Source organism: Lactuca saligna, chromosome 7, assembly GCF_052625555.1.
Source record: "Lactuca saligna cultivar CGN05327 chromosome 7, ASM5262555v1, whole genome shotgun sequence".
Taxonomy (NCBI): Eukaryota; Viridiplantae; Streptophyta; class Magnoliopsida; order Asterales; family Asteraceae; genus Lactuca; species Lactuca saligna.
In genome coordinates this window covers 76,344,799-76,369,547 of record NC_136423.1, presented here as the reverse complement: position 1 = coordinate 76,369,547, position 24,749 = coordinate 76,344,799, and the positions used below count along the sequence as shown (strand labels likewise).

Below are 24,749 nucleotides of genomic sequence, written 5' to 3'. Positions count from 1 at the left end.
ATCCTGAAACAGAAAAATTATCATTTAGTTCATGAAACTCATCATTTTCATCAAGATTAATTGTCTCTGTTTCATCATGCTCCCCCTCAACATGATGTTCTTCTTGATGATTTTGCGAATGCTCCCCCTCAACATGATGATTCATATTTTCATTCTCCCCCTCGAAAGTTGGATGACAATCTTCATTGTTGATCGTATGCTCCCCCCCCCCCCCATACGAGCATCACGAGCACTTTCGCAAGATATTGACCTTGTAGTAATTATCGAATCATCAGTATGTTTTGAGGATTCTGATGTTTGATTGTCAGAAGCATTATTTTCTACTTCAATTGCCCTGTCAGGTATTCCGAAAATTAAGTCATAATCAAAATCATTTATTTCAGAATTATCAATTTGAGTATTTGAATCAACAAGTATTGATTTATTTTCAAATTTACTATCCGTTTGTTTAAGATAGTAATCATCAAATGTTAAATTGAAAGTTTCTTCAACTTTTCTAGTTCTTTTGTTAAGCACTCTGTATGCAACTAAATTCTACGAATATCCTAAGAATATGCCTTCATCAGCTTTAGCTTGGAACTTGGACAAAGTATCTTTGAGATTCATTATAAAACACCTGCAACCAAAAACATGAAAGAATTTGACATTAGGTTTCCTATTATTGATTATTTCATATGGAGTAACATTGAATCTTCGATGAATGAATGATCGATTCTGAGTAAAACATGCAGTGGAAACTGCTTCAGCCCAAAGATATTGAGGTAGATTCGCATATGTTAACATGGTTCTGGCTGCTTCGCATAGAGATCGATTTCTTTTTTCAACAACACCATTTTGTTGCGGAGTATATGGTGATGAGAAATTATGCGAAATGTCTTTGCTTGTGAGAAAAGAATCAAGAGTTTGATTTTTAAACTCAGAATCATTATCACTTTTAATTTTGTGAACATTCTTTTTCAGACTAAGCTCAATCTTTTTGATAAAATCAATCGTCGTCTGAGCAACTTCAGATTTTAACCTGAGAAAAAATACCCATGTGAATCGAGAAAAATCATCTACAATAACTAAAATGTACCGCTTTTTATTGATTGTAGCAATAGTCGACAATCCACATAAGTCAATGTGAAGAAGTTCCAATGGTTCTACAATTTTTGAATCGATCACAATCGGATGACCTTTTCTATGTTGTTTTCCTTGTTCACAGGCTGCACACAGAGAATCATTGTCAAATTTTAGTATAGGTAACCCTCGAACTAAATCTTCAGTGACAAGTTTGTTAATATTGCGAAAGTTCAAGTGTGACAATCTTCTATGCCAAATCCAGCTGATATCATTAGATGCTTTTGATAGTAAACACACAGCAGGTTTTCCCACAATTGGTTTGATGTCCAGTGTAAACATCTCACAATATCTTTTGGATTTGAGAAGTACTTCATTTGACTTCGCATTTGAAATGATACTTCCTTCTTCATTAAATACAACTTGATTTCCAGTACCAACAACAAGTTGTGACACACTTATCAAATTATGTTGAAGTCTTTCACTTGACACTTGTGATTATTCCCAAATTTGACTACTCCTGCATTTTCCAAGCTTCTATAATCTCGCAAGTTTTCCTTTCTTCCAGTCATATGATGAGAGCAACCACTATCAATATACCATTTCGTATCATATTGCTCGTCACACATCACCTGCATTTATTGGAAAAATTTAGGAACCCAAGACTTGTTGGGTCCATCATTAGTAGAATGAAACAAATTCTTTAAATTTAAAAACCATGTTTTCACTTTGTTTGTGACAGAATCCATTATATTAACATCATCAGATCTAGATATTGAAATATATTCGTTCAATAGTTTTGGATTTCCATTGATTGTAATCTCATCCTTCACAACATTCTCATTTTTGATAACTGGTTTCCATTTTTGAACCGAAACTTGCGAATTATGAGATGTTGAACTAGCAGTGGAAGAGTTATTTGCGAACTTGTCAAATGCATTCTTGATTTGTTGCTCTGAAAACATCCCACTTTGATATTTTCTTCCTTTCCCTTCAAACCAACGATTGATCGTACTTACATCAGATTTTCCTTTTGTATATGAAACTTTGGTCGGTTTTGAGACTGAAGGATTTGGAAAATTTGGTTGTTTTGGTGAAAATTTCACTTTTGCTTGAGTTGAATTTTTCAAACTTGATGAAGTATTCGTGAATTTGCCAACATTTTGAAACTTTTGATTATTGACAAATTTTTGCGAATTCTCAAATTTTCGATTGTTGTCATATTTGCGAACATATGGAATTTTGTCAACAAAATATATTGGTTTATGAAAACTTGAATCTGTTTGTTTATTTTTGCTTTGAAATTTTGATGATGTTGTTTTTGAAATTTGTTCTTTTTCAGCTCTTGGTTTGTCTTTAGACACAACTTGCCAGAAACTTGTTTTTCTTGCTTTTCTTTTTGAAACATTATTTTCTGTTGAATAATTTTCAACCATCAATTTGAATTCATGAGAATTAATTTTACTTCAGCCTTTGGTTTTTCAACTTTTTCAAAATCTTGGTTTTCTTTTTCACCTTTAACCACCCATTTTTGTAATGACTTTTGTTTTTGAAACACATAAGGATTTTGAGTTAAATTGTTTTCTTCTGTGTTTTCATTTGCGAAAAAACCTTCAGTAGTTGACCTTAGATTATCTTTTTCAATCATTTTGTTGAATTCAGGATGAATTTTCTCAACATTTCCAGTAGTGACAAAAACTTGATTTGGAAAAATGGTTTTATCAGTGCATACAAAATTTGGATATACCACAGTGTTGGTTTCCAAATAATGTGCGCCTTTGTCAGTTAAAATTTTGTCAAATTCTTTTGTATTCTCAAACACTTGATCAACCACAACTCGTGGAGGTATTTCATGTGAATCTTTCACTTCTTTGTTTTCATCAGTATCATAAGATTTCCAGCTTCCAACTTCCACATTATCAAACTTACAATGTTGCAAAGTTAAAGGTTTATCAATTTCATCCTCTACTATCGAATTAACTATAATTTCTTTACCTTTGATCTTAGATGTGATATTAATGATTGACAATTGAGAACAATCAACCTCTTCTTCCTCTTCTATCTCACTGATTTCACTCACATTATCTGAATTGTCATCAATATCAGCATAATTGAATTGAGAGGCAAGAGTTGAAGTTTCTGTTTTCTTTAAGATTTTCACTTGTTCACTCTTTGTCAAACTTTCATTGACAATGTTAACCAACTCATCAGCATTCAGAAATTCATCAATTTTGACAATACCATATGGATATCTATCATCAGGTATTTTGTCAAATTGAGCAATTATACTTTCGCAATCATAAGAAACAACATCAATTTTTTCACGTTCATACTCAAGAAAAGGTAAAAGTTTCCTATGTTGTTCTTTGCTAATGTCAGAAGAATGATGTAAAGCAGTTAATTTTGCATACAATCGTTTGGCAGAATTACAATATATGTTCCTTTGTGCTAGCAACAACCTAACATCATTTGTAAGATTATTCCTATCACAATCTACATTTTTTATCTGCACTTCAAGTTTTTCTACTCTGCTCCTTTTTATTTCTAATTCTCTTCGTGTCTCACCTAGTTGCATATTTAATTTTTGAGCTTCAGTACTAGCAAACACAATAACAAAATCAAAATAAGCCACAGTTGATGGGTTTTAGCCATAACAACTTTCCTATGTGCCCATGCAAAACCCTAATGCTCGGATCTAGGTTTCTCTAATTAAACATGCTTTCAATCCAAGACTTCTAATGACTAATTAGGTATAAGAACAATATAAAATCAGATCTGGAAGTTTACCTTTGAACCTCTTGTTTGATCTTGTTGTCTTGGGGCTCTAGAGTCACAATTGTCACTCCTCTAATGGCTTACAAACACCAACTAGCAAAGAGAATGATTTGAGAGAGAGGAGACGGAAGATTTTCGGCTAGGGTTTCTTTCCTTTAGAAGAGATGCCGAATCCCTTTGCTCTAGGGGTCTATTTATACTTGTAGACTCCTTAAGGGTTTCACCTTAAACCCTAGTTGGATAATCTTTCCTTAAAGCAATCCAAATCCCTATCATGGATAAGCCTTGGACGATTTTGAGCTATCCTTAGCTCTAGAATTCGTCCATCCTCTATCCAATAAGGATTTACAGTCTAAAGTGTAACTATCAAACAATTGATAGTTTATACCCTCTTATTTAATTAATCTCTTTAAGTCACCAAATTAATTCTAATTAATTCTATGACTTATATTAATCAAATAACAATATTATTATTCCTTATATTATACTTATAATATATTAATAATATTTATTCTCTCATAATAAATCATCCTGTCAAGTTGCTATGGTGAAGGCAACCCAAAAGGACCATGCACAATCGGGTCAAATACTTGCCTAATATAGTTGCAGCCTTAGACACTATTCCAACAGTCTGCCACTTGGATAAGTCTAGTAACTATATGCACAAGTACAATTCGATTTGCAATCATAGCTCTTAAAGACGCTGTCAAACTCTGATCAATCTTGTCCTTTAGATAAGGGATCGTACAGTCCTCTGTTAGATATCATGTTGACAATTATATGGAAAGATTAGTCAAGCATTTAGGTTTCTCGATCTCTGATTTATTTAACATAGAACTTAATCGAACACATCAATTCAGTTCTGACCAGGCCCGACACATAAGTCAAATCAAATCATCGAGCGGCCGAGATATCGCTTTTAACCTCTCAGGATAAAAGTCACAGATAAACTTCAACTTATATGCATTTACTTATTCATTAATCAATTATACATAACAATTCGTTTTATAACACCGAGTTACTGATGCGTTTTCGCATTATCAATGTACAACCAATTAGCAAATAACAAACCATATATCTAGGTTTTAAGACTATATGATATTATCGTCTTGCGATCACCCTTTTTCATCATATTCCATAAGGTGATTCCAGAAAGCGCGGGTTTGTTCCAATGCTCAAAACCAGTTCATAAGCACTCATGAACATCGCAACAATCTTTTGCTATGTCTAATACCATTTGGACAATCTACGCACCGATTCATGACAATCTTCATTCATATCTACTTCCGACATATGAACGATTGTGGACAATTTGAATAATTCGATTATTCTTAATAAACTCAACTATTCTGGAAGTCAAAACATGCAAAGTGAAACAATTGTTAAACAATTAACATAAGACAGTAACATTACTCATAAATAAAACTCCTTTATTTAATCATCAAATGTTAATTACATTTATCTATTACACGTTTCTAACACTATCTAATCTATTCTAATATCATCCTTCAGCCCAATACTCCTAGCATGCTGCAAGTGCTTAACCCTACTCAGTCCCTTCGTAAGCGGATCTGCTGGGTTATCTTCTGATGATATCCTCTTCACCACGAGTTGTCCTTCTTCTACACGATCTCTAATAAAGTGGTATTTTCTGTCGATATGTCGAGATCTACCATGATCTCTCGGTTCCTTGGTCAAGGAAACCGCTCCTTCATTATCACAGAAAATTTCCATGGGCTCCTTTATGGCAGGTACAACTCCAAGATCACCAATGAAGTTCTTCAACCATATTACCTCCTTTGACGCTTCGCTCGCTGCAATGTACTCTGATTCGCACGTTGAATCAGCTACGGTTTCCTGGTTGGAACTTTTCCAAGTTACTGCTCCTCCATTTAGGGTAAAGACCCAGCCCGACTGCGAATGGTAGTTGTCCATGTCGGTCTGAAAACTGGCGCCACTATACCCTCGCACCTTCAAGTCATCACTCCCTCCGAGGACTAAAAACCATTCCTTCGTCCTCCGAAGGTACTTAAGGATATTCTTCACCGTAATCCAATGAGCTCTGCCAGGATTCCCTTTATATCTGATAACCATGCTCAAAGCATAGGCTACATCAGGGCGAGTACAAGTCATAGCATACATGATTGAGCAAAATGCGGAAGCGTATGGTACTCGGCTCATTTCTGCTATTTCAGCTTCGGTACTCGAACTTTGAGTCTTACTCAACTTGGCATTACTTTGTATCGGTAATTCTCCCTTCTTCGAGTTCTCCATACTAAAACGTTTTAGTACTTTCTCCAAGTAAGTGTTCTGACTAAGTCCTATTAGTCTCTTACTTCTCTCTCTTACCATCCTTATTCCCAAAATATAGGAAGCCTCTCCGAGGTCCTTGATAGCGAAGCACTTCCCGAGCCAGGACTTAACCTCCTGCAGAGTCGGGACATTGTTTTCTATAAGTAATATGTCATCGACATATAGAACGAGGAAGCTTACTATACTCCCACTAGATTTGACATATGCACATGATTCATCTTCGATTCGTACAAATCCAAACTCTTTGACTTTCTCATCGAAGCAAAGATTCCATCTGCGAGATGCTTGCTTAAGTCCATAAATGGACTTCTCAAGCTTACACACTCTATTCGGATGCTTCGGATCCACAAACCCCTCTGGCTGAGCCATGTAAACATCCTCAGCCAACTTTCTGTTAAGGAAAGCGGTCTTGACATCCATTTGCCAAATCTCATAATCATGAAATGCGGCAATAGTTAGCATCACTCTAATAGACTTTATCTTCGCAACTGGTGAGAAGGTTTCATCATAGTCAACTCCGGGAGTTTGAGTAAAGCCCTTCGCAACCAATCGCGCCTTATATGTGTGTACTTTTCCATCCACGTCGGTCTTCTTCTTGAAGATCCATTTGCACCCAACGGTCTTACGTCCGGGTATATTATCAACCAAATTCCAAACTTGGTTATCATACATGGATTGGATCTTGCTATCCATTGCCTCTTTCCATTTCGCAGACTCCGGGTCTGCCATGGCTTCCTTAAAGTTATTAGGTTCATCAAGGTTTATTAGTGTACTATCACTAATATACGTGTCCCCTTCAGTAGTAATATGAAAACCATACAACTGGGGTTGAAACCTAACTCTTTCGGAACGTCTAAGAGGTAACGATACGTCAATCGGTTCAACCGGAGTTTCCTCCTCGGGTTGAGTGCCAGCGGTAGAGGTTCCTTCATCTATCAATTCTTGAATCTCTTCAAGCTCGATTTGCCTCCCACTGTCTCCTTGGCCTATGAGTTCTCGCTCTCGGAAAACTCCTCTCCTCGTAACAAAGACTACATTGTCCTTCGGTTTATAGAAGAGATATCCAAAGGATTTCTGCGGGTAGCCGATGAAAATACATCGCTCACTACGAGGTTCGAGCTTGTCGTGAGTATCTCGTCTTACGAAAGCTTCACAACCCCAAACCTTGATATGTGCCAACGAGGGAGCTTTCCCTGTCCACATCTCGTGAGGTGTTTTGGCAACCTTTTTAGTAGGGACTTGGTTAAGGATATGGGCGGCAGTCTCTAAGGCATACCCCCAAAAAGAGATTGATAGTGAAGCACGACTCATCATAGAGCGAACCATGTCCAACAATGTTCGATTACGCCTTTCTGCCACACCATTCAATTGTGGTGTCCTAGGTGGCATCAATTGTGAAACTATTCCACACTCCTTGAGATAATCGTGGAATTCAAGACTTAGGTACTCTCCTCCTCGATCGGATCGAAGCATCTTGATTTTCCTACCTAATTGATTCTCCAATTCATTCTTGAACTCTTTGAACTTTTCAAAAGTTTCTGACTTTTTCTTGATTAAATAGATATACCCATATCTACTATAGTCATCGGTAAAAGTCACGTAGAAGCGGTTCCCATCCTTCGTGGTTGATCTAAATGGTCAACATACATCGGTATGTATTAGGTCCAATAGACCCTCACCCCTTTCGCAAGAACCAGCGAAGGGTGACTTAGTCATCTTTCCAAGCAAACAATACGCGCATGTGTCATCTTCCCTAAGGTCGAATGACTCCAACACTCCATCCTTTTGGAGTTGGGCTATGTGTTTCTTGTTGACATGTCCAAGGCGACAATGCCACAAGGATGCTTTATCCATACTATTGGAAGAATCTATGTTCAAAACATCATTTCCTAAGTTATCAACAATCATAATAGTTTCATAAATTCCATTACATGGTATAGCTTCAAAATAAAAGACACCATTTAGATAAGCTAAAATAGAACCATTCTCATTATTAAAAGAAAATCTAAAACCTTGTCTAAACAAACCATGAAATGAAATGATGTTTCTAGCCATTTCTGGCGAATAGCAACAATTGTTCAAATCTAAAGATAAACCATTCCTAAGCACTAAAGAATACACTCCAATCTTGGTCACAGGCAACGATATTTTGTTCCCCATGATTAGATTTATTCTTCCAGCCTCCACATCCCTATTTCTTCTTAGTCCCTGCACATTAGAACAAATGTGGTAACCACAACCGGTATCAAGAACCCAAGAAATAGCATGAGATGAATCGTTAGATTTAATTGTGTATATACCTGCGAACGAAGGCTTGATCTTTCCTTCCTTGATGGCTTGCAGGTACTCTGGGCAACTTCTCTTCCAATGTCCTATCTTGTGGCAGTGGTGGCACTCTGCCTCCTTTGGGTTAGGGCAGGGCTTAGCAGGATCAACTTTGGTCCCACTAGAAGAGGCACCATCTCGGGCTTTAACCTTGCGATAGTTCTTAGACGAAGCCTTCCTCTTCTTCCCTTTTCCTTGTCCAATAGCCAAGACAGGAGCAGCGGGTGGATTGGGATTTGGTGCAACAAACTTGTCCTTGGAGTTGCTCTCAGCGACCCTCAAGAGACCTTAGAGTTTGCTTAGGGTGACCTCTTCTTTGTTCATGTGGTAGGTCATCCTAAATTGATTGTAACTTGGAGGCAAAGAGTGAAGCACCATGTCGATCGCCAAGTCTTCCCCAAAGTCAACATTCAACTTGTGAAGATGGTCGACATACCTTTGCATCTTTTGCAGGTGCACGGTAAGAGACTCTCCATGACCCATCTTAGCGAAAATCATGTTAGTGAAAATCCCATAACGCTCTTGTCTCACATTTTGATGGTATCTCTCCAATAAGTCTTGGTGCATTTCATACAGATACATGTCCTCATAGGACTTTTGGAATTCGGAGTTCATAGTGGCTATCATGATGCAATGCACCTTCGTTGCATCACGCTCATGAGTTTCAAAAGCGGTCATTTCAGCCGGAGTAGCAATTTCAGGGTTGATTTTCTCGAGCTTCTCATCGAGGACATACTCCTTATCCTCATAGCGAGCAATCGTGCGAATGTATCTTATCCATTCGCTAAAGTTCGTTCCATCGAAGGTGACCTTTTGACAAAGGCTCATCAAAGTGAATGAACTAGCAGCAGCGTTGTTTGCGTTCGACATCTACAAATAGAAAGGACAAAGATAGATTAGAATTTGAATCCCTAATTATCACCCAATAAGAAAATTAGGGCTAGGATCCAACAACAATATTTACACATTAGAAAAGGGATACCGTAATCTAACATGCAAACATTTTGAAGGTAAGTGAATGACGATTCACTAATTCTCCACCATATAACCTAACTTTAAGACTAAATGCATTAAGAATTCCTAGGTTTGGATGAGATTCATTGAAACTTTTCAATGGCATGTTTAAATCTCGATATGCCCCTCTTGTTTGTGACTGAGATACCGAGGATCACAAAGCGGGTGTGAATTACCATGCAAATTCACATGGTGCCTTCATTGTAACAATCACCTATTCGACGTGCCGGTAAACCACACACGCTCCATCGAACTATGACAAACAATGAATCACCCTTTGCCACCTTTTCTTAGAACCAATTAGTGAGCCGATAAACCACACACGCTCCACTAACTTCTTAGCAAGGGTGCAAAGTGCAATTTCATGGGATTGCATCAATTCACTTTTCCTAAAGTAACTAAGATTGGGAATTTTAAAAACATGTAGTTACTTTATATTTCTTATTATACTTTTAATGAGAGGAGGAGGTTGCCCTATCCTACCCGTTCGGCTAACGACCCTCCACCGATCAAGCAAGCGGTGGGTGAGAGTGTTCACCCATTAAGCGCCATTTTATAGACCGCAACCTTATACCCACCTTATAGATCGGCTTCATGAATCAGGCCTACTAACGGTAAGACTAGCCTTTTAGTTATACATATATATATTAATCTTGTAATATTATATTAGTATAGGGTTGTATTTTAAACTTTTAAAATCTAGGGTTTGAAATTTAAATTGTCTAAATTAAAACTTTTAATCACAAAACATAAATTTCAAAACTTGAGGACAAGTTTTAAATATTTAAAACATGGAGGATCAAATAACAAATAATTTTAATTAACAATTAATTCTTTAATTATCCATATTTGATTTCTTCAAGATTTCTTGCAAGATAATTACCAATCAAAATAATTAATTAATTATCATATAAGGAAATTAAAAATTTTATTAGTTGATAAATATCTTTAATTAGATCAAAATTATAGTCATATATATCAAAAAATCGGATTAGTGTTGATCTAATATGATTAAGGTAAGTTTCCATAAGATAAATACCAAAAAATCCCGTTTTTATCCTTTCCTGACGCTCGGACTCGCAAAGTGCACCATGGGACTCGCCGAGTCAGGCCAACTCGCCGAGTCCATGACTCAGAAACACAAAATTTGAATTTTGCAGTTAAGAATCAAATAAGCAAGCAACAATTTAATAGAAACCAAGCTAGGCTCTGATACCACTGATGGGCTTTAGCCATAAGAACTTTCCTATGTGCACATGCAAAACCCTAATGCTCGGATCTAGGTTTCTCTAATTAAACATGCTTTCAATCCAAGACTTCTAATGACTAATTAGGTATAAGAACAATATAAAATCAGATCTGGAAGTTTACCTTTGAACCTCTTGTTTGATCTTGTTGTCTTGGGGCTCTAGAGTCACAATTGTCACTCCTCTAATGGCTTACAAACACCAACTCGCAAAGAGAATGATTTGAGAGAGAGGAGAGGGAAGATTTTCGGACAGGGTTTCTTTCCTTTAGAAGAGATGCCGAATCCCCTTGCTCTAGGGGTCTATTTATACTTGTAGACTCCTTAAGGGTTTCACCTTAAACCCTAGTTGGATAATCTTTCCTTAAAGCAATCCAAATCCCTATCATGGATAAGCCTTGGAAGATTTTGAGCTATCCTTAGCTCTAGAATTCATCCATCCTCTATCCAATAAGGATTTATAGTCTAAAGTGTAACTATCAAACAATTGACAGTTTATATCGTCTTATTTAATTAATCTCTTTAAGTCACCAAATTAATTCTAATTAATTCTATGACTTATATTAATCAAATAACAATATTATTATTCCTTATATTATACTTATAATATATTAATAATATTTATTCTCTCATAATAAATCATCCTGTCAAGTTGCTATGGTGAAGGCAACCCAAAAGGACCATGCACAATCGGGTCAAATACTTGCCTAATATAGTTGCAGCCTTAGACACTATTCCAACAACAGTATCATCAAATGAAATGATTTCAGCATCATAAGCAGATAAAGGAATATTAAAAGATTCAAGTATTGCACGTACCTTGGTGGTCATGGGTGATTTGTCCGTGGATTTGGATACGAAGCATCTCCCTGAAAATGTCCTCTTCGTAATCTTCAAAACTTGCGAACATGGCTCCATGTGTGGGATGCCTCATTTCTTCATCATCAGATCCTGATGACCAGATCTGATACGCTCCACTCTCGTCATCAGCTGATTCACCCTTCGCAACTAGAGACACTCCTTTTGTCTTAGCGCGCAACTCTTCAATCTTTTCAGAATAGTATGCTTCATCTTTAACTTTTTCTTTCTTCTCTTCTTTCTTTCGCAACATGCAATCGGCTGCGAAATGATTCGCACCACTGCAGTAGTGACAGTAAATTCCTGAGTCACCTTTCAGCTTTTTCACTTCTTTTGCATCTTTTTGTTTCTCTTCAGCTTTCTCCATTATCTTCCTCTCCTCTCCTCCAATTTTTGTGACTCCACTTTTCTCATCACTAGCCTTTCCTTTTAGATTAAAAGGCTTTTTGAAAAACTTCTTAACTCTGTTGTTTGAGTAGAATGCCACAGCTTCATCATCAGAGTTCATCAAAAATCTTTCATTATCTGAACCATCTTTTTCATTAACATCAACTTTTGATACCTTTGAAACAAGAGCCAAAGGACCTCCAATACTCTGTTTTTGATTCTTCATACATTTCTGAAACTTCACTTTCATGTGTTTTCAGCTGATTGTAGAGATCATTCAAATGAGTTGTATCAAAACTCTGTTGATTCTTAATCATCATGCTCACACTTCGTCATTCCTTGCGAAGGCCCATAATGAAAGTTAAATTGAACTCCATGAGAGACCTAGTGATTCCATACCTATTGCAGCGAAACATAAGCTCATTCAGACGATCATAGTAATTTTCAAGCGTTTCAGCATCCTTTTGTCTGAATTCCTTCAGTTCAACTAGACATTGTTTCACAGAGTTGATCTTCATCTTTTCGCTACCTTGATACTTCTCTTTTAGAGTGTTCCAGATCTCCTTTGCTATTTTACAAATACGAATGTAATTATAAACCACAGGAGGAAGAGCACCTCTTAGTTCCCTCATGCACCTCTTTTCATTATTCTTCAACCATTTTTGTTGATAAGCATCTTCAGCAGATGCAGTAGATGGTCCAATTGGTTGAACATTAGCAGGAGCTTGCACTGTTCCATCGATACAATTGCAAAGTTCTTCATCAATTCCATTTAAGTAATCTTCCATTCTATCAGCCCACTGATCATAGTATTCTGGAATTAACATCGGAATTTTGGTTGAGGAACCAAGCAAGTGAGAGAAGGAAGTCATTGTATTCATGTTGAAGTTTGCCATTGATGAACACAGAAATTTTCAGAAAGCTTGAAAAACTTGATGAATTTGAGAATTTATCAATTGAATTGATCACAAATCACTGATCTATTACTCGAATAAACAATTCAAAGACAGAATCAATTCAAATCTGAAGATCAAATTTGATTTTCAAAACCAAAATGCACGGAAAATTTTGAGTAAAGTTGCAACTCAAAAAACAAATGATTCTAACACGAAAATCAGATCGATGCAGTTTGAATCCTGCTCTGATACCAATTGAAGAGAATTGTTATCGAGATTTACGAAAGCAAATATGATTTGAGTGATTGAAAAGTAAGAACATGAAGAGTAAATATTAATCAGATCTTATATTGATGAAGACTGATTACAGAATAAGCAGAAAGGATATTTGCATTTCAGAAAGTTATCCTCTACTTCTATCCTCAGTCCCTATTTATAGGGAACCTGAGTGTACAAAAAATATACTAAGTCTAAACAATACACTTCGCACAAAATTGACTTAGTAAAATAACATAAAGATGCGAAACTAAACAAACACACTATTCAACTTTTACAATTTTGCTTCTACAAAGTTGCATCTTCAAAAAGTGTGGTGCCTGAGATCTTCAAAGCATAGCATCTCAATGTGGGAAAGCATACGCCACATTGTAAATTGGAAAGAGTAGAATAAAAAATGTCATATTTTACTACTCATGACGTGGTAAGAGAATTCACATCGTGATGTCGATATAAATCAAATTCGGAATCGTGATGGCATCAAAGTCAGGACGTGGGAATAAGGCCACGTCATGAAAACTGGGTGCACCAGAAAACAGTTTTGCAAGACTCTTCCATGAAAGTGATGTGTAATTGATCTTCTTAATGGATTGAGGCTCTTCTCAAAACTCTATATTGATTGCCCCTCCCTTTCTCTAATCTCTTTTCTCGCATACGAAATTCACCCCACACTTATTAAAAATTATGGGCTTCAACTCGTAACACTAAATCACACAAATTTTCTCATACGTTCATATCTCTATTCTCTCACAATATTCTAATAAATCTACAACAAAACAAAGATTTGGCGGAAATTAGAAAAACAACTATCACATAATTCAGTTACAAGTTTTTAAACATACCAAATAAAAACTCAAAAACAAAAACACACCAAAAATAATAAAGAAAATTAAAACGACTAAAAATAAAAGGATAGATATCAATAATCATCATCGTCGTCTCTCGATCCACTTGTCCTGGCTCCATCTACTTCTCTCGCGTATAGTTCATCCCATGTCGGAATATAAGGGTAATGAGGCGGCATGGTCAGCGGTGTGAAAATAAAACATTGATTGTTTGATTGTTTGATAATTAAAACCCCCACGGAGATTATCCAAATAAGTACCAACCCGATTTTGGAATGGATCGGTTGGTACCCCACCCTCAAAGTGTTGAGGTGGTTGTTGTTGTCGGCCTTTTTTTAGGATGCAAAGTCACTCTTGGATGTAGTGTTTTAGGCTTTCCTCTTTGTATGTGTAAATGGGTTGAGTCTTTCCTATAAATAGGAAGTGAGTGTCTCCCATTATGAATTTGAATCTATTTTGGAGTGTTAGACTAGAGAGAGAAACTTTGTACAAACCCATTTGTATATTCTTTCTAGATCTAATAAGAGCTTACAAAGATTTATTTACTCCATGTGTTCTTGATTTTACATGATGATTCACTAGATATTTCCTTATTCCGCACATGCCATCATAATCAACACCACTACAATTGGTATCAGAGCAGGTGTTCTTAATTTCATCAAGAATTGATCCTTGATGGCTTTCTTGATTTAGTGATTCATTTTATGATCTTGGATCTTCTTGATTTAGAGAGTTTTTGGATTCTAGAAATCGAATTAATCTTTGATTCTATTCATAATTCGATTTTCTTCACTAGAATTCAAGTGATTTTTACTTTCTCTCTCTAGAAAACCCATTCAAAATCACTTTCTCTCTCTAAAAATCTTCAAGTTTATGTGATCATGGTGAGTTTGGAGTATGATTCTTGGGTTGTAATCATTGAAGGTGTGAAATACGAAGTCAACGAATTTCAATTCTATGGATTATTGTTGAAAGGAGGTTTGATTTCATGGGATTCTTTGGTTTCTTATGGAGGTTTGAAAGATGATCATGGAAGATTGATATTTCAAAAACTTTCGAAGATTGAATGTTTGTATGATCTTTCCATGTTCATGATAGCTCGTAGCAAGAATCAAGAGGAAGGAGAAGAAAGAGACTTGTTTAATAAGAGTTACATTTGTCTTGTTGAAAACCCAAGTGATCTTCAAGCTCTTATGTTTGTTGAAGATGTTCTTGATGATCATCATGTTCTTGATGTTTTTGATGTTCAATAAAAAGGATTTCAAGTTGATTCTCAAGATGAAAAAGTTTTTTGCTTAATTGGAGTTCAAACCGATGATATATTGTGTTCTTGTGATTCGTTTGAAGGAATGATTCCTTATCGGAAGCCGGTGATCCAAGAAAATCACAAGTATCAAACTCCAAAAGATTCGATTCAAATTCACAAAGTTGATGTTGTGAAAAGTGCGTTTGTTTATGAAGTCAAGTCTTCAAGAAGCAAAACGATGAGAAAGAAAGAGAAGAAAATGATGAATCGGAAGTACAAGCGGGTTTACTCACAAAAATCGTCAAATGTTGTGAAGCTGAAATCTGTGAAACAAATTAGGGTTCCAAAGCAACAATCTTCAAAGGTTGCATTGAGTTTGAAGTCAAAACCCAAATGTGTTGGTGGTTCTTTTGAAGATGTTCTTGGTTTGATGAAGAACACGAAGAACGAGTTGTACATCTCGCATGGTGGGTGGTACAACGTTCGATTTGGAGTTTTCTCATTCCGACAAAAGAGCCAAGATCTTCCAAATTTGATTTGTTCGTTGAAAACGGAACTCGATTCGTCAAAAAGGTATGGGTTCCAAAACGTCCATGATTTCGATTCGAATTTTACGTTTTTCATTTTTGATCGATTTGCCTCGTTGGATCAAATTCGTTTCAACCTCATTGTTGATCCAATCAATTTTTGTTTAGATCAAATTCAAACCAAAAACAAAATAAAATTTACTGTTCATGATTTGTTGAAGCCCAATCAATGATCGATATATGATTCATAACTTTGAGCCCAAAAATCTCGATCCATTACTGTTCATTCAAACATATTGAGCCCAAACTTGTAATCCAACTGATATGTTTGATGTATCTGATTCTTTTCATATGTCCAATATCTATTCTCTTGTTCTTGCAAATCGATAATCACGATCTTGTATGTTGAATCGAAAGTCGGTTGTATCAAATTAGTTTCGTTGATGGATATTAATCATTGTTCTTCTATCGATTCATCTAGTCTTGAATCGATTCGATTGTGTTTGATATTAATATCCGATTGCGTTTTATCGATCATTCATAATCAGTTATTCTTCAGTTCTTAATTCCGACTTCTCATTATTTTTTTTCGTTTCCGATCGATGTTGAATGAATATCTGAAAATGAAATCGATTTCATATGATTTGTAATATGATGATATCGATTGTATTAAGCTACATTTGAGATATCGAAAATTGAGTTTTTGATCTTGATATTATGAGTCAATAACACTTGAAATCGATGAAGAACAGTTGTTTGAACACCTTTTGATCTGAAATCGGACCTCAAAACTGTGACAATCGTCAATCTTGAGTCAAGTCAAGTCATCAGGTCAAGCCGGTCAACTCGATTAAACCTTGTGTATTAGGGTTTGTGTTATGTTCGTACTGTATAACTTGCTATATTAATGGGAAAACATCACTTGAGAAAAGTCTCGTGTTAAAAATTTCCTAAGCCCTAGTGCTAATCAATGAACTAAACTGATAAAAACCATGTTGCATACTCATTGGGAGTGTGTGGGATCCTTAACCATGACTTAACGGGGCTCAAGAGACTTGCATTGCGGAGCCAAACACTCACAAATGCCACACTTGAAATCTCTCTCAAATATCTCTATGTATGAGAAATCTCTCCAAGAATGTCAAATCTCTCCCAAATCTCTCCAAGTATGTGAAATCTCTCTCAAATATCTCTTTGTATGAGAAATCTCTCCAAGAATGTCAAATCTCTCCCAAATCTCTCCAAGTATGCGAAATCTCTCTTAAATATCTCTTTGTATGAGAAATCTCTCTTAAATATCTCTTTGTATGAGAAATCTCTCCAAGAATGTCAAATCTCTCCCAAATCTCTCCAAGTATGAGAAATCTCTCCCAAATCTCCCTCAAATAGTTCCCGTAACTTTTTAGAATCATTCGGGTCATTCCGGCCCTTAACCGGGTCAAAAACGGCTTAAAACGGGGCGAAAACGAGAAAAATAGGCTTTAGGAACCGAAACCAAGAAGAGAGGCTTCTTAGGCGAGGACCGAGCCTCTGTTGGCTGTGGCATGCGAGGACCGAGCCTCTGTTGGCTAAAGAATGCGAGGACCGAGCCTCTGTTGGTTGTGGTATGCGAGGACCGAGCCTCTGTTGGCTAAAAAAATGCGATGACTGAGCCTCTGTTGGCTAAATGCACGCGAGGACCGAGCCTCGGTTCTCTGTCGCCTCATCTGTTCCCTTCTTCTCGCTCTGTCTCTACCCGCCTCTCTGTCTCTTCCCTACTCTCGGTCTCTACTCCGCCTCTTTGTCTCTTCGCGCCCTCTGTTCTCTCCTCCCCCCCTCTCGGTTCTTTCCCTCTCTCTTCTCCTTCTCTCGGTTTCTACCCTCCATCCTCTAGGTTTCAGCATTAGAAGGCCGAACCTCGGCCAGACTTCGGGAATTTGTCACTTTTAGCCCATTTTTAACATTTTAAGCCCGTTTTTCGTGATTTTAAAGCGGGATTTTCTCCAGAAATTATATTTTAACATAATAAACTCTAAATATTCATAATTTAAACATAGTTTTATGAAAATCATTATCTAAATAATAAAGATCTAATGGGGGATTTATTTAAGGTGGAGTGTTGACTTTGCCTTAACATATGACACAAGCAACCACCCCACACCCACTCTATGACCAGCCATACCTCCCCACCTTACCTATGTCACTTCAATGTCCCCTTACACTCAAATTTCACTCACTCCCACGTTTTTGAGCTGGAACAAACAACCACACTCCTCATTCTCTCTCATTTCTCTCATTCCACTAAGTAACAAACACCACTTTTCTCTCAAACTTTTTCTACACAAATTTTCGATATTCAAGGCTGATTTCAAGTGTTCTTCCACTCTTAGTAAGTAAAAATTCATCCTCCCTATTATTATTTCACTTCCTTCTACTCAAATCTTTGATTGCTTACACAAACTCCATAACCATAATGTTAGATTCTCGAAAACCTTCAAGGCATCTCCAAGTGTTCTTGAATTAAGCACTTCCATTCTTGATCAATCATCTACTGAAATCACTTAAGGTGAGTTCATACCCCTACATTTTCATGTTTTCTCAAGTTTTCAGGGGGGGAATACAAGTTAAAACACCAAGAACATAACTAAATTTTTCTAACAGCCTTCATCAGAAAAGTTCAACTCCATTCACGGACTGTTTTGGGCATCTTAAACATTTTTGTTTTCCAAACTGTACAAGTTGAAAATATTTCATGTTTGTAGCTTTAAAATGACTACTTGCACATCTCCATACGATTTTTCTACAATTTATGGTGATTTTTACAAAACTGCCTATCATTTCAAACAACAATCCGGACCAGTCTGTGATTATGGACTTTTTCACACAAGTTGAAGGTCATTAAAAATCGTGATAAAAATTGTGAGTAAACCAGACACATTTTGTGAACTCTCAGAATTTACGGATCTAGTTTTTGACTTCGTATGATTTTTCTATGATTTTTCCAAAACAGGGCAGAATGGCTAAAATTAGCCAACAGCATGTAAATATCATAACACTTTGTATTATGTTGAGCAAAGTGTATAATCATAAGTTCTAATATTTAAATGTGTTTCCTTGTTAGTTTATCATTATGAACTGAAACTAAGTCATTCATACTAAATATTATTCATTCATTTTGGAACACGTATTATTTAACTATAAAAAGTATAGTTTGACAAATTCACAACACTAATACATTTCCATAAAAGAATTCATACATATTACATACATTTTAGATAAACTATAATAGGTATAGTTTATGATACATCACTCAACACACTCGTACAAAAAGGGTACATTCATACAAGAAAGATTTATATTCACACACATTTCACGTAAACTTGTTAACCTATGTTGTGAGACTCTCTCTCTCCCCGTACGTCCGAGTGCGGGATATAATTCCTGGTAGTTATAATCAGAATCTCCTTGAGGGAGAACGTGATACTTGTATATAGATCTATATTGGGTTTGACACCCCACACCTTGCTGCTAGCTACAGTGGGACCTGCAGGTCTAGGGGTGACAAATGTCATTTCATTTTCGCGACGCCTGAGAAACGTTGTGGCAGGTTCACATAGTCACAGTATGATTATAGCGACTCACCTAGGGAGTTAACAATTCATAAAGTTTACGGGATTTCATAAAACCAAAGTAGGTTTTAGGTTGATTAAAAATTTAATTTCCATATCATTTTAAACTCACGACATTTCTACTAAGTAATGATGATTTCTTATACATTTTGGTCTTTGGTTATAAGGCAACATTTTACGGATTTCAAGGAAAATATCGGATTTTTCTGAAACAAACGCGACATTTACATGTGAAAGACTTCTACTAAGATTATTAATAAAAGCTTATGAACTCACCAACCTTTGTGTTGACACTTTTCAAACAACTTGTATTCTCAGGAAAACACTAAACAGGTAATCAAGTGCTTTTGAGGATGGGACGTTAAGGCGTCAAACTTTTCATATTTTGACAACATATTGTAATTGATTTTGAAACATGTAATTCATACAAGTGATGTAACTTTTTCAATTATATATATGTTGTGTTTGCTTAAATTACTATTGAAACTGTGGTTATGATACTATACATGAAGTCCTCCACCCCCAGACGTTTCCGTCATCCTTGGTTTGGGGGTGTGACTCAAAACCATTGATTTCGTGTTTATGATTCGTTGACTTTAAAAAGTCAAACTGTGAAATATTCAAAATCGATTTTGGAGGTTGTTATAATCGATTGATAATGTGGAATCGAAATTGGATCGATGGTTGTAATAATGATTTCGAAGATTTGATTGGAAAGAAATGATTTTTTATCGACTGATTTTTGTAAATCGATTGATTTGGAGTCGATTTTGGAAAGAAATGGATTTTATCGTTAAAAATTTGAGATCGATGGATTATGTTTCAGGAAGATTTCGAAGAGATGGTTTACACTAAAAAGCGAAGGATTGTAATCGATGAAAAGTGAATCCGTTAACGAACGAACAGTTGATGTTGGAATCAATGATTTCAATTAACAGAAATTTTGGAGTCGATTGACGAACAGTTGAAATCAAGGTTCACTGGTTTGTGATTGAAAATTATTGGTGAATGAAATGCGAATGAGAAAATTTTGTGATTGATTTGTGCGAGTTCGCATCTGGGTTTCAAAAGCAGTTCGCATATGAAATAAATTGAGTTCGCATATGGATGAAATCAATTTGTGTTCGCATTTGAGTGTATAAAATCGGTCTCGCATTTGGGTCTCAATCAATTTCGCATATTTGGTTATATTGGATGAAAGATGCGAAAAATTTGTTAGTTCGCATCAGTGACGTGCGAAGAAATTGACTGAACGTGCGAAGCGTAGAATGTTACTGTGAAACATTCGTGAATTGGGGAAGAAAATAGAAGTTTCGAAAAGAGTCCCTACAGTTTCGCATTTTTGGCAACAAATACCCAACTTCGCAAAATGGGTAATAAAAATAAGAAATTGCAGAATTTTTAGTTCTGGTCCCTGTAGTTTGTGCGAATTTACGCTTTATGCCCGGTTTCGCAAATGGGCTAAAGTTTCGCATATTTGACTGTTTTTTTCGCAACGGGTCCCTGCAAGTTTCAGAAAGTGACAACTTCTACCCGGTTTTTGAAAAATCTTGCAACTTTCACTCAAAAAGTCAAAAATTTTCATAAATTGGAAATTTTTTGTGGCTTTTTCGTGATTGTTTTTCCGTGCAAGATTTTTGGTGATTCATTTTTGGTACACATCAAGGGGGAGTATTGTATTGTCTATTCCTCGGGCGCTTCTCATCCTTAGTGGGTTTTATAATCATTTTTTTATTATAAAAAGGGGGAGAATGATGGGTATTAGAAGCTTCTCGGGTTTGTCGAATATTCGTTTGCGGATTTGAAGACCGGTGCTACTTCGAATGGGAGTTTGGTCTTGATCACGCTAGCTCGTTGGAGATTGAAGTCGGGCATCCAATCCTAACTTTAAGTGGGAGAATGTTAGGGTGCAAAGTCACTCTTGGATGTAGTGTTTTAGGCTTTCCTCTTTGTATGTGTAAATGGGTTGAGTCTTTCCTATAAATAGGAAGTGAGTGACTCCCATTATGAATTTGAATCTATTTTGGAGTGTTAGACTAGAGAGAGAAACTTTGTACAAACCCATTTGTATATTCTCTCTAGATCTAATAAGTGCTTACAAAGATTTATTTACTCCATGTGTTCTTGATTTTACATGATGATTCACTAGATCTTTCCTTATTCCGCACATGCCATCATAATCAACACCGCTACACTTTTCCCCATGAGCTCTAACATTCCTCCTTCCTCTTTGCCTCGGTTTCTCCCCTTGTTGACCAATTGGTTGTTCATCATCTTCCGGGGGTATTACATATCCCCGGTTAGTATGCACCACAACTCGCATAAGACTCAAAAATTAAGTCATCAAATCTGAGTCCTTAAAACGTGTCAGATTCTAAATAAAATTAGGACTCAAAATCCCAGAAGAGCGAGCTAGTCGAGTGACCAAATGTCCACTAGTAATAGGACTACCAGGCCGAGAATTCAATGCCTTCGTACTTAAAAATCTCGCAAGCATGTAGGGAAGATCACAAAAAAACTCATGGTGTGTTAATGCTCCAAAGATGAATAAATTTTGGGAAGGCACCTTGTCACCATGATGTTTGTGATTAATGGTGAAGGTGATCAAGTGATTTAAAAACTGATAGATAGGTGACCGAATCTGTCCTTCGCTAGCATCTCACGAACTATACTCGTGGTTGGAAATGGTTCTCCAAAACTACACGCCAAGTAATCCCGTGGTGAAGTCTTGAACAAAACCTTGCAAAAATAAGATAAAATTAGGTAATTGTGTTTTCGCTTCTGTATATAACCCCATTCACTAAGAAAACTCATGTAAGCTACATTCACGATAAACACCTCCTAATCAAAACGCAAGGGCCTGGTTGAAAGTTGGGTCGGTTGCCCGTTCTTCAAAACTAACTGTGGCAAAAAAACTCAACAGACAACTCTCAGTAAACTAGATCTTGAATACAAAATAAATTACGCCACCCGTTACATTGAAAAGTGAAACCGTATCCTACAAAGAGCTCGCTCCAATAGTGCTCCACTTCCGTTACCATGCCAACCCCACTCGGCCATGACCAATCGATTACGAGTGCTAATGCAAACTCCCAATTGTATAATCATCCAAGTTTATTTGAATAATTGTTGAGCACAGATTGTGAAACATTTTGTGGGAATCGGTATAGTGGATGTATACTAGGAACATTAATGTGTTCTTGTTCTTCTGGAATTGCACGCCTCGGTCCCATGATACCTGAAAGATTTACAGCAAGAAAAACAACAAAATCACCAAACAGTTAAGCAACAAAACAGAAAAACCGTCCGCCTAATTTTCACATCATGGTCACAAAGACCATGTCGTGATTTCGGTTCAATATGTACACTACTGTCATTCATTTTCATGGATAGTCGAACTCAAATCTATGTTTGGGGTTTGTTTAAGACTTGATTCTAAGTACTTTCAAGTAACATGCAGCATCTAAATCGCATAAAAATGAACCAATTTTGACATTTAGGCTTTAACACAAACCTTAACTTCAAATTAGTAAAAATTTAAGGAAATTAAAGATTAAGGAACTCATAGAACATACCTTTGATGATAATGATGTAATATAACAGTAGGAAAAACAAGATATTCGGCCGAAATTGAAGTGTTGGGGGACCAGTTCCAAAATCACGACGTAATGGTAGTGAAAAAGTGTTCAAACAAAAGTGACTGAAACTACTTCAAGTCCGTGACTTTTACTACTTCACGTCATGGTTTTGGGCTTCACGTCATGGGCCATGTCTGGGACGACTTTATGGGCTATTAGCATGTTGGGCTAAATTGTTTGATTGTTTTAATCCAAATGGTCCATAATAAAAACTAGTATTTTTCCTTGTATTTAATTTATGAAAAGCATGATTATTGATAAGTAAATTTTATTAATAATAAAAATTCACTTACGATAAAGACCTACACTCGATTTTTACCTTTTACTAAAAAATAAGATGACTATGATTATGATTTATCCTCAAACTTAAATTAATATGCAAAAAGATTATACCCAGACTGAGCCCACGTCGTGAAGATTGAATCCTCATGTCGTGATGACGGTGTTTCGGCAACAAGTTTTTCTTCGATTTTCTTTTGCTTTGCTGTGATTCGGACAACTTTGTCTCTTCTTCCAAGGCCTCTAAGAACTCAGATATGGTGTCTTCTTCGGTAGTGATGGTCATGACATGTGGTGGCGGTTTATTATCGAGATTTATAGGAGGTAATCGCTTTTAACCAATGTACTTAATTGACCAAGTTTAGCTTTAATATTTTTGATGGATGCTTGATGACTTCTCATGGTAACATCAGTTGCATCGTGACATTTTTCAGAAGCTTCCATAAATCTATGAAGCATCGACTCCAAGTCTACTTTTTTCTTAGGTTGAGGTTTCTCCTTTTGATAAAAGCCCTGACATGTTTGCCTATGCTTCTCTTCTTTTTTCTTTATATACTCATCATAAGGAAACCATTCCTTCTTTGGCTTCCTCCAATCTTCATCGTAGCGGTCTCCACTTGAGTAGAACACTTGAGTTTTCCTATTCCCATTTTCGTCTAAATGGCAATCTTTCGTTAAATGTGAACCGTTACAATTTTCACAACCCACACATATCGCATGTATGGATTGTTCCATCTTGGTCATTCTTCTATCCATGCTACTTAACATTTCCATTACCGTCGCCATGTCTTCCCAAACACCCATTCTCGATCCCCGTAGTTCCATCATTACGAGGGTTGTGATATTCCCGTGAATGCTTTGAAAATTCTTCGATTAATTTCTTTGATTTCTGCATGATTCTTCTTCGTTAAAGGTCCTTGAGAATCAAGGATTTGCCTTGTCATGATGTTCACCCCATGATAGAAGATCAAGACCTCTTGTTGCTCATTTAGATCATTTTGGGGACAATTTCTTACTAACCATTTGTATCTCTCCCAAGCCTCGTACAAAAACTCCCCACTTGTTGCTTAAAATTAGCTATGACCCTCTTAAATTTAGAAACTTTTGATGGTGGGAAAAATTGTTGGAGGAATTCTTTGCGCATATGTGCCCAAGTGGTGATTGAACCTGGTGAAAGTGCCTTCAACCAGTCTTTAGTTGCACCTTTAAAAGTAACCGTAAGCATTCTTAACAAGACAGTCTCTCGAGGTACATTAGGAATGTTGAAATAGTCGGTTTTGTCATTTACTTCATTGAGGTGCTTGTATGCATCTTCATGATATTTTCCGAAAAATAGAATATCATTTAGTGCGATAAGGATGTGTCCCTTAAGCTCAAAGGTAGCAGTACCGAGAATTGCGGGTTGCACAAGTCCTGGATCGGTGTCCTATCGTATTATTTTCTTGTAGGCCTCCATC

The 24,749-nt window shown here is 36.5% G+C and overlaps 1 non-coding gene across 1 annotated transcript; it reads left to right on the top strand.

Moving 5' to 3' along the window:
• The first annotated feature begins 24,282 nt into the window (after positions 1 to 24,282).
• LOC145007806 (small nucleolar RNA R71) lies at positions 24,283 to 24,388 on the top strand. Its single transcript, XR_013663170.1, has one exon. It is a non-coding gene; the product is annotated as a small nucleolar RNA R71 (small nucleolar RNA).
• The last annotated feature ends 361 nt before the right edge of the window (positions 24,389 to 24,749 follow it).